Genomic DNA, 12,604 nt, shown 5'->3' with positions numbered 1-12,604 from the left:
CAATAGGTGTCTAGTTTGTTAACTCTGTTGAAGTACCTCCTTTATGAAGAGGCATAATAATGGATTTTTTCCAGATGGATGTGACATAGTTTTCAGTTATTGACCAGTTGATCAGCTTGGAGATAGGTAAGGCTAATGCTTCTGCACCTGTTTTGAGGAACTCATTAGGAAGGTTATCAGCAGCTGATGATGTTGCATTTAATTTGGCTATTAATTTTTTATGGTTGATGCTGGGACAGGCTGAAAAGTAAAAGACAGTGTGTTGCTTTCAAGAATACATGGAAAATGGAGAGGTGAAGTGAGGTGGTCATTGATTATTGATGGAACTGAGTGGATAAAATGAATGTTGAACTGCATGTCAATGGACCCTTTTATTGTCTGAAGTGGAAGAACAGGGTTTAGTTATAGTGTTCTCAATAGCTAGTTTACTGTTTTTATAAAAGAATTGGTTTCAAATTGTTATGAAGCATTCTTTAACACAGGAATATTAATAGATGTTAATAAATCTTTTTTTATGTAAATGATCTCTTAGTATAATCAATAGTGTTTTCTATTATTTTCCCCTGAATGAACTTATAGTTGCTTGGGTCCTCACAAACCCTCATCCCTTTAAAGTTTGGTTTGCTTACATGATCTGTATAGTTGAACTAGTACTTCCTGTAGTGCTATCATGCCTTTACTAGTTATTCTATCTCTTTCTGTCACATTGCCACAATCAAGTTTGCCAGCAGACTAGTAAAGTTGAGAGTTGACATTTGGTCTACCTTTTCAGTGTATTGGCTTTATGGAATGTAAACTATAATTATGAATCTTGCACCTAATTTTTAAGCTGACTATCTATAGCTAAGAATATCTGCACACTTCCACTGATGTTTTCATTTCTCTTGTATAAAAAGCTTGGGAATGAGATGCTGTTTGAAAAAATACATTAACTGTAATTATTTCAGTTGTATAAGTTTTATGAATCATAAATTTATAATAATTTTCTGGAATGTTATAATACTAGTTATATCTGTATTTATGATTTTTGAAGACTTGGCATTTGTACATAAGGCAATTATAAGTTGTACACATTTAAAATAAATACGATACACAAAAACTAAAGATAATATCACCTATGAGTGGTTTGTGAGTTATTTGTCTCTACTTATTAAAGAGGCAAAATTATATTATGGTACATATATTTAAGTAATTTAAAACAATATAGTAAAAACTGGGAGGGAGATCACAACCCTCGTCAGACATACAGCAGCTACTTTAAGTATATTCCTTAAGCATGAGCAGTTTTATTCAATTACACAACATTTTGCTTGCCATTCGTGTGGTTAGTTGGAATGTTACGGTGATTTAGAAAGTAATCTGGGAACACATTTTTTGGTTATTGCTATTTATTTATTTTCTGTCTGCCTAAAAAGTACTTTATTTAAAAGAGACCACTTCTTGTGCAAATGCAAAACACATTGTCTTCTTGTTAGAGGGTTATCATGTTTGTTCTCGTCTCCTCAGTCTATTAATGTTGAATAAATCAGTTGCTTTTGGACTGTTTGTAATGTTGGAGTCCAGATTGCAGGTCTGTCTAGCTGGTGACACAGTTTCATTATTTCTGAATTCTCTCCCCCTCTCTCTTTTTTTTGTAGATATCTCTTTTACTCATTATAATCCATAAAATTTACAGTACATGAGTGGTCCACATGCATGGTGCCCCTTTTTACTTTACTCTGACTGCTGTACACTTACTTCTATTTCTTTTTGTCTTTCAGGATTAGTTTATACGTATGTTCTAGTCCAGTATCAGAGCTCACATTTTTTTAGGTAAGATTACCTTTTGCACCTTCTTTTCCCTCATTTTACATTACTCTTACCTAATGCGCTTTTTAACCTCAGCTGCATTTAATATAATATTGTACTTATATTTCCAATGATTGTCTGCAGTCTTGCCCCTTCCATTTAATCTGACGGGTTATCTCATTACTTTAATTCACTTTCACTCCCCCACTTGCTGTCCAACCCACCACACTCCTGTCATCCTTCTATTAGGACTACTATGTCAAATGTTCATTGCCTTTCAATGGCTTACCTGATCATTCCTTATAAGTTTCATTTAACATTGTTCTATACCACTGAATATATCTCAGTACTGGTCTTTTTCATAAAAATTGGTATTTTATGTTTGCTTCTTGTCAACTCTATATACGTATTTACCCTACCCATGAAAATTTTCCTCTTCTTTCAAAAATTTTCCTGGAAGATGTCCTCACTTTCCCCCTGCTTCTCCCGCTCCTCAGGTGACATCTGAGTGCATTCTGTTTCTCCTCACTTTTGCAACACAATCTTTTCCATTGCCCCTCTTCTTCCATTTACATCTACTTGCCATCTACTGTTATCTTATTAGTTGCTCTTTCTTGGCCATTTCGCCATTTTCTATTGACTCTTTCTCTTTCCTATTTTAACTAATTGTTTCCATCTCATCTGTTTGATTCATTATTTGCTTAAACTCTTCTCTTGTTGGAAAGGCTTTCTGTTTCAATTTTTAAATTATTTTTTTACAATCCTTCATCATCAACCACATCAGTTCTTTATCTGCCTCTTCTGCTTCTTCAGTAAATCTTAGTATATATAGTTTTCTAGTCGAGTCCCATGTTTGTAGGCATCTGATCTACAATTTGTTGTACCTGCTCCCTAAATCTGCCTAGTTCATCACATGTCCAAAATGTGTGGTGTCATGTGCATCTGTCTTTCCCACATTTCAAACACATCCATTCATGTTTGGAAATATCCCTGCCAGTTTTGTAGGGGTATAGAAGTACCTATGGAAACAAATCCATGCAAACATTTTAAATTTCCTTAATTTGCAGACATATGGTCAACATTGTTTGCCATTCATCCCTACTGATATTTTCACCTATTTTCTTTCCCACTTCTCTTTTTGTTTTATTGTTTTGTATCCTCTCATTCCTTCAGTCCTCTTCTTAGAATTCTTATTAATACTATTGGTTTATTCTCTTCTCTCTTCTACTGCTTTTATTATTTCTGGTGACTTCTCTTCTCCACTGGATCCTACTTGTATTTTCCTCCATTTATTTACTACTCCTTGCTATTTGTATTCTAACTTATTTTCCACTTTTATTTCTAGCCATGTCTTGGTTCTACCTCCTATTAGTATTTGCATCCAGAACTGCACCTTTTACTGCTTTCTCCTCCATCCACATGTCTGTGTGAACTTTTCTTCTTTCTCTTCCTGCCCCAATTAGGATGTTCCTTTCCTTTCATTTCTTGGTCTTCATTTCCTGCCATAATTTATTAAATGTTCTCTGTGCTTCTAGTGTATATTCTAACCTTAAATCTTTTGTAGGGGTCTCTAAAAGGATCTTTATCTTAACCTGCATTTTCCTCCCACTTTCATCTGTTTCCCAAATCATCGTTATCCAGTCTGTTCTAGTGTCTTTATCTGCTAATCTTAGTATGTTTGCTATCATAAAGTAATGTAGGGTTTCCTTTTTGTCCAGGACTCCAAGCCTTCCCTTCATTGTATCCCTCACTACCAACTCCCAGGCTACTCTGGATATTTTTCTTTCCACAAACAATCCATTAAACTTGGTTTGTAAGCCCCCAAAATACTTGTCTTCAATAGACAAATTGCAGGAGTACCCAAATCTGAATGGCATGTACTCTCTGGTAAATGTGAAGTCTAATTGTCTCCACTGTTTGAATTTTTTCTTTGCCTTTTCAAAAGCCTTATTGTATGTGGTATTCATCATTCCTTCCATTGTTCTCTTTAGCCATATACCTACATATTTTATTTCTTGCTTCCATATTCTCACAAACCTCTTAATCTGTTCTCCCTCAAACTCTGTATTTATCATTATTACTTGTGTTTTTTTTTTCTTATTTAATTTTTAGTCATATTTTCTTACAAACTTTCTCCTAATATCCCACACTGGTTCCACATCTTCCTTTGTATGTTTCATAATTAGCAGAATAATCACAGAGTATGATCTTAGGTAAGATTATACCTAGCCTATTCACTTGCACCTGTATGAAACACTTATAATCATGGTTTAGTATTGAAGTGGAACTTTCCCCTCTTTATGTGATACTAGAAGTATTGCTCCCCCCCACCCAAGGAATCAGGTGGTTGTTGTCCACGTATTACCTTTTTGAACAGGAATGGGCATTTATCAATAATATAGTTCTTTTGTAATATCTACAATTCAGTTGGGAAGCCATCCCTTCCCAGGGATTTCCCTTTCACCATCCTATCTCAGACCTGCATTATCTCTACCTTGTCTATTGGTTTAACCATATTCAGTTTATCCTCCTGTCTCAGTCCCTTCAAGTTCACGTTGGTCCATTTGTCCCCTTTTAGTCTGTTTCTTCTTTCTTGAGTATAACTCTTCATAGTCTCACTAAAACCCTGCAGTATTCCTCTAAAAGTGCTTCTGTTCTCCTCTTTTCTTTCATGCTGTATGTAGCTTGTAAGCTCTCAGTTCTTCTTATTGTCTTAATGTGAGTGTTTTTATGGGTTTAACTTTTTCTATCAATTATGTTTCTATTGCTTTCTTTTATCCAAAATTATTTTGTCTTCCCATCCTTGCATTATTTCCTTTATATCTCTATATTTCATTTCCCCCTTTCTCTCTCTCTCTCTCCCCCTCCTGTCATATATTTCTTCTCACATTTTGTAACATTTTTAACTCTTCTATTAACTTGTTTCTGTTGTAAATGCTTAATTTCTGTTTTTCCATCAATCTGATTTGAATTGTGTTTGTTATTCTCCTCTATTCTATCCCATTGTTTATTGTTTTTTCTTTCTCATATATATGATCAATCTTTTTATTACTTTCTCCAGCCGTTTCTTTTCCTCCACGTTCTCCATTAAGTGAGCTGGAATCCTCTAGTGCCTCTCAATTCCATAATCCCAGGTTTATTTTTTACTGCCACAGGTGTATACTCATGCTGCTTTGTTATATATCTCATAATTGACCATGGCTTGTGTTTGTGTGACTAAAACCTGTATCCTTCTCTTCCCTTCCTTTTCCCTTCTTTCCACCACATATCTATCCAGCCTACATGCCTAAAATACCCTTTTAGGAATCTACCGTCCTTCATCACTTTTCTCTATCTGGGGCCTGCATTAATATCCTTTTTGTCAGTTGTAATGTTCTAGTCCCCAGTCATTATACCTATCCCTTCCCAAAATCTCATGACGTCCATTAAAATCTTCCTTAATACTTTGTTTTGTCTGCAGATGGATGCATACTGTGACTATTGTTAGCACTTCCCATTCTCTGTATCCTTTAACTCCTGCATGCTTTCCTGTTTTATTTTCCATTCTTTCTTGTATTCCCAAAGGCATTGTTAGTCTCATCAATAATACTGTTCTTCTTTCCTTCCTTTCTTCCTTCCAATGAGGACCTTGCAATTAAGTTATACCCCCCTTAATTTTTTCTGCTCCTCTTGTGACAACTGTGTCTGTAGCACAGCAAAACTTGGGCCTTTGTTTTTTCTAAATAAACAATTATCCTGCCTTTCTTTGTGTTGTTCTCAATGCATTAACATTCCACAATGTAATTTGTATTATTTGACTATCCATTTTCATTTCTTGCTCTGACATTTTCCTGTTCTGTAAATAAGGTTTGGTAACAGACCGATTTGTCCTGGGACATCTTCAAGAGGGGGCTAGATAAATATAGTAGCAGGAATTAAGAGGATGGGGGGAGGAAGGAGTTAAATTGGAATGAGGGATGATTGGGAGGAAATGAAGGAAGGGTAGGGAGGGACTTAAAGGGATTTAGGCTTGTGTAACTGGTATAGGAGTCACATTTTGGCGTGCACTAGCTACATTCGGTGTGATGTATTTATTGAAGGGGACTGGGACAATTCTTTACATCTGAGCTATACAACTTCTTCTTGGCATCCTTTCTCTCTTCCCTTATCAAAGTTTTTCCTACTTACTGCCAACCCTTTTCCCCTCTCCCTTTTTCCTCCTCATTTAATTATATACATGTTTACAATAGTTACTTCTATTCCAGAGTGGTTATAGCTCAGTTCTTGCATGGCTCATCTCACATCCCACTCTCCTTGTTATAACCATGACACTGCAAATTCTGCAGTCACAGTGTTTGCCTTCTCTGTTGTCCATTCCATATTGTCAGCCTATCATTTTTTCTCCTCCTTCTCGCTAACAATCAGACGCCCTACTTTTTTTTATTCATTGCCCACCTCCCGTTCATTTCATGACCCTCACCCTCTTTGTCTGACCTGCATTTTTGTTCTTATTAAGGAATTATTTTCCATTCCTTTTTTTTCCCTTTCATTTTCCTTCCCTGTGGGATACCTTTGCCATTTGTGTTCTTACCAAAACATAGTACTAGTACAGCCCCTCATTAGCTTTACTGACTCTATAAATCACCTAAAAATAACAAGCAACTTGTCTCTGCTACCTTTCTTGACATGCCAAAAGCCTTTGACACTGTATCACATCAGATCCTCCTAAACAAACTTGCAAATTACAACCTTTGCCCTGAGGCCTTAAAGTGGTTCCATAGCTACCTCTCAGAGAGGCAGCAAGCCACCCTATGGCTGCTAGTCCTGCCAAAATAATTCAATATGCAGATGACTCCTCGCTTATCTGCTCTGCATCAAGAATAGAAACACTTCAAGAAAAAACCCAGACTGCCCTTTCCAAGACTGAAAAATATCTAGCAGCCTATCAACTTATACTAAATCCCAATAAAACAAAGCTTATGGTCTTTTAAAAAAAAATCATCACTTGCCAATAGCCAACCACTATCTATTTTCTCCTCAAATGGCACTAAAATATAACCTGTTGAACACACTAAACTTCTTGCGGTTTTCATAAGTGATGGATTGAAATGTAACAAACATATAGCACAGACTGTTAAAAAAGTCCATATTAAACTAGGTACCCTCTGCAGAGCAAAACCTCATCTCTCAGACCATGCTAGATTGGCCACAGCAAGAACCCACTTGCTATCCTCACTTCTCTATTGTTCCCAAATATTTACAAACCTTTGAAAAACTGAAATAAACAATCTTGAATCCTGCTATAACAAGATAGCCAAATTTGCAACTAACCTACCCCCCAAAAAAACATCATTGTACTGCCCTTAAACAATTAAATTGGTTAGAACTCCCAAACTTACTCATCCTAAACCAATTATCATAACCCACACAGTAATGTTTAAACCTGATCACTGCCCAGCCCTAACTAACATTGTCTAAGCTTACAAAAACCTTAACTCTCTTAGGTCAGCTGACAAAGCCCTGCTTAATGTAAATAAATCTCATAACTCTCATCGTGACTCTATATACTGCCACAAAATTACAAAGATCTGGAACTCACTCCCTCAACAATTTCTCTCAATTCAACATACAAAAAACGTTAAGCGAGAATTAAGGCTATATCTCCTATCCCATTGGCTATATCCATGCTCTGCTCCAGTCTAACCAATACCCCCCCCTTTCATCTACTGCTCTGACCATAGCTCTCAAACATTTGAAGTAGGTACCCCAATTTAACAAAAACATTGTAAATTGCTAAATGTTATATCAGTGCTTTTACCGTCTTTTATTTTTTATTTTATCCTATGTTTTATGCTATTCACCATGTTTTCTTACTGCCTTATTTGCAAAAACTGCATCTCTTGTAACCTGTACAAGCATTAAAAATCTGCATGTCACACTAGTGCTTTATTTGTAATAACTCCATTTCTTGTAACTTGTAACCTTTTTATGCTTTCTATTTATATTGTATAACTATGTTCATTGGAGCTTTTCTCCCCAGGTCTCCACTGTAAAAGGACTTTTTGTCCAGTGGACACTGCCCAGTAAACAAATGTAAATAAATAAATAAGTAAATACTTCCAGCAAATACTTTCTGTCCTTTGTTTCCCTTTATCTTCTCTTAACCTCCCACCACTGTCACAGTTTATCTTGCATTCAAAACCCTCTGTTTATTTAAGTAAGGCTTGATACTTAACTTCTTTTGCCTTTTATTAATGTCCGCTGCACATTTAATTCTACATTATCTCCCTCATCTCTTTTTATATTCTGATTCCTAGCACTCCTTTATTTTACTATTTCCTGTCGCTTTGTGCCCTTGCAATTACCTCTTCTTATTGTATTGCTACACTCCTCCCCCACCCTGCCATCCAGTCACTCATTTATCATTTTGTCTTCCCAGCTTCTTCACTTTTATTTTTATCTGTTTCTTCTTTGTTTGAACTTCTTTTGTTTCTTAACTGCCTTCATATTTCCTTCTTCTTGTAGAAGGCCACCTTATGTCTCTTTCCTGTTCCACATATTCCCTTTCATATTAATGCAATCCCCCTCATATGGAGGGACTGATCATACCTTCTTTCTATTCCCCTACTCATGAGTGATGATAGCTATTCTTGCATTATAGTATGTTTTCATTGACTAACTCTACTAAGTTGGGTGTTCTCATTGGCTCATAGGAGGTTACTAGGTTAATGGCCTCTGGCCCCTACAAACCAAGCCATGTAAAAGCTCCGAGTACCCTAGTTGACCATAGATAGATGGTCACTGTTTGCAGAGCAATACTATGATCGGCACTGAGTGCCCCTGTCAATGAGGACCATAGGTGCCACCCCTGGGGAGAATTGATGTCTCTCTATCTAACTGTCGAGGTTGTGCTTAAAAAGGGTCATTGAGGTGCTCTGCTTCACATGAGGTGGGAGTCCACGCCAAATGAGTGGCAATCTCTAGGAGACATATCTGTCTCTTGCACAAGCTCCATTAATGTTGCAGGCTAGGTTGAGAGAGAAAGCATATCTTCTTTCTATCTTTGTGCCCCTCCCATCTGTCTACATTGGTTCATGTAAAACCCTCCTACTATTTATTATTCATGGTAGAGAATATCTTGCAGGTATTTGCCTGGCGTCTTTTTATACCTAATCTTCATATACATTCCAGCCCTATTTATCCCTCTATTATCTTTTATCGTGTTGCTTCCTCAGGTGTTGCTACTACCTCCCAAACATGGCTCTTAATTAAACAGGGGCAAATCTCAACACAATCAGTAACAAATGCAGAAATAATCAGGGACAATCAAGGACACTTTTAAAATATTAGCAGCATTAGTATGAGATGTTGACAGAATAAGAGAATGTGAATTAATATGCACTTTCTGAAGCAAAAGAAATCTATAACTCTACTATGTTTATTTACTAAGTGTAATTTACAAAAGTCACCAGTTTTAAAAGGGATTAAGAGGGGCAGAGCTACAATCTGAGTCAAAATCGTGGGCAGTTGAGAGGTATGCTCCCAAATGTTAATCATCTTATAACAATAATTAAATGTGTCTGACTATTATCCCATTATATTGAGGGATGGTACGCTTCTTTCATTTACTTCTGCCAGACAGTCAATATGTTCTGGGATAATGCAGAAAAAACAGACACACAATTCGGCGTGAGAGATAGACAAGGAGATAAACGGGACTTCTGATAAGTATCGTGTTTTTGAAAGATGGGTAGTAGCTTTCAACTTAATAGCTTGTGGGTTTGTGTATTTAGTAAAAAGTTACTATTGCTTCAACTGGTAAGCATATGTTTTTTTCTGTATGGCATTATAATGGAGTTTCCTCACATATGATAAATGGATGAATCTAAGTATTTTGTCTCAGCTATTTGAAGGTAGCAATATTTGAGAATTAACACAGATTAGTGGTAGACTTAGTCAATCGGTTACTTTACACATCTGTTAAAGGACAGCTTATTACCTAGCAAAATCACCAGATACTTTTATACTTCAGTTGAGAGCATGGATATTCCTTCTTATTCTTAATGTTTAGAGGTTTAGCTTGTGCAAGTATTTTCTGAGCTCCTATAGCAACAAACATTTGGTTAATAAGTGTTAGATTTTTGGAAGTCATCCAATTGTATATCTGGACAAAATGTACCTGAAACTGTTCATTTAAGGTATTTGGTGATTTATGTCCTCTTGTAAACACGGTATCCTCTGTATACAGTGTGCAGAATGGATATTTGGGGGATTGTAAGTTAGGCTATTAATAAACAGAGACAATAGCAAAGGTCTCACCAATGACCCCTGACTCTGAGATAGCATTGTTAAAGTATACTACAGAGGTCTTGTACTTAAGGTAGATTTGGAACCACTGAATCAATTTTTGAGCAAATCAAATTATGCCATTCTCTTGAAGTAGTAGCTGGTGGCCCACCATTTCAAATGAACATTTAAGATCCAGGAAAATGGCATGTGATTAGTCTGTTTTCCATACTGCTAAAGATTTGATTAGTTAAAGTATGTAAGAGTACTGTATTTTTGGATGGAATCCATACTGCTTGTATTTGATTATGTCATACATTTGAATATATTCTAATATTTGCCTGCAGATTAGCATTTTCAGAATTTTGCAGCAAAAAGGTCCCAAAACAAATCCCAAACAGGATGCAGTGAGCAAAACACAATGCCAAACAAACCCCAAAATGGCAAGAAGGCAAGTAGATAAAATCAGATAAAATCCAAGAAAAGCTTTATTCTGCATAAGCGCTTTCGTAATAACATTAATTCATCAGACGCATAAAAAACAACAGTGAGTACTACATGTTTATGTTTATAAGAACATCCAGTAGTAAACCTTAGATTTCCCTCCTTTTCTTAATTGAAAAATAGGTTCAACTTATTTAAGGTTATACATACAATAAAAGATGCATCATAAAAATCTAAAAACACACCATGGTAATATTACTGCTTTCCACATAATAATTATATAACAACAAAATGAATACATGAAATAACCTAGCATATTAGTGCTTAAGTCTCCTATTCTTTAAAATAGGCTTGAGAGGTACCATGTCATTCAAACCTGAGAGATGGTGGGTTCCTAAGCGTAGGATCCAACGTAGCTCCTGTGTCTCAGTCTTATTAACAATATCACCCATCCTAAGGTTCTCCTGAATTACTTTGAGTACCTGAAATGATATGCGATCTACCCCTTCCAACAGTATATGTTTAACAATTGCACTGTGGTCCTGTTTTCTTCGGACACAATAATCATGGTCCCTTATTCTTTCTCTAAGCCTTCGATTAGTTTTACCAGTGTAGAATTTAAACATTTGGTACAATGGGCTATATGTACAAAATTGCTGGTATTACAATCTGCCTTACATTTAATTTTCCAAAGATATCGAGTGACTGGATGTCTAAAATATCTAGATTCATCTACAAAGTTACAATAATTACATTTCCCACATTTGGATGTGCCTGACATAAACTCATTAGGAAAAGTTTGTAACTTCTGATAACATAGCTTCTGCTTCAATGTGGACCTAGTCTTATATACAAATCTAGGTGTCTTTCCCACTATCCTTGTGGTCTCCTTATCTGTCGTCAAAATATGCCAGTTCCTATTAACAGTGTATTGGATCTTATGTTTATCCAGTGCATAGGATAAGACAACCGGAATCGCAAATCTTTCCCTAAACGTTCGTATAATTTTGCTACGCTCATTTGAAAAATAAGGCTTCCCTCTTCCCTCTCTCTCATTCAAGACTTTGGAGCAGGTGCATGCTACAACCTTATTAGGATACCCTCTGTTAACAAATGCTTCCTTTAAAGAATCAAATCCTAATATAAAGTCCATATACTGTGAAGATAGTCGAGATACCCTAAGAGCTTGTCCTTCCACTATATTAGTGAACACATGCAGTGGATGCATGCTACTGTGTTCCACGAAAGAGGGGAGATAACATTCTTTTCGGTGTATACAAGTATGGAACTGTGTACCATTTCTTGTGATGGATACATCCAAGAAATCCAATATGTGTAGATGAACTATAGTATGTAAACTGAAGGAAAGCGTTAGTACTATTGAGATAACTCACAAAATCATGCAAAGCATCACAGTCCCCTTTCCAACAAATAAAGAGGTCGTCCACAAATCTTCAAAAGAATCTCACTTCTGATGTACCATTAACCCTTACATGCTTCTCTTCCCATTCCATCATGACTATATTGGCATATATATTGGCACAACTGGTGCCCATGGCTACTCCAGAAGTTTGCCAATAATATTTATCACCAAAAAGAAAAATGTTGTGCCCTAATACAACTTCCAAGAGCATACATAAAAAGTCAGCCTTGTTCTCATCATACATACCACTCCACATTAAACAAGATTTAACCATTTCCAAACCGTCCCTGTTCGGTATGCAGGTGAACAGGGAGATTACATCTAATGTAACTAATAGGTAAAACTTGTTACCTACTTCACTTTTCATATATTCATGTAAATCAATGAGAAAATTCTCAGTATCCTTTAGGATAACTTCATAACCTTCAGTTACTTTACGGAGCTCCTTATCCAAGAAAATTGAAGCCTTATTTTTCAAATGAGCGTAACAAAATTATACGAACATTAAGGGAAAGATTTGAGATTCCGGTTGTCTTATCCTATGCATTGGATATACATAAGATCCATTATGTTGTTAATAGGAACTGGCATATTTTGACAACAGATGAGGAGACCACAAGGATGGTGGGAAAGACACCTAGATTTGTATATAAGACTAGGTCTACATTGAAGCAGAAGCTATGT

Source organism: Protopterus annectens, chromosome 6.part0, assembly GCF_019279795.1.
Source record: "Protopterus annectens isolate FY-2018-M chromosome 6.part0, PAN1.0, whole genome shotgun sequence".
In the NCBI taxonomy this organism is placed as follows: domain Eukaryota; kingdom Metazoa; phylum Chordata; order Ceratodontiformes; family Protopteridae; genus Protopterus; species Protopterus annectens.
Note: the sequence above shows the minus strand (reverse complement) of the source record.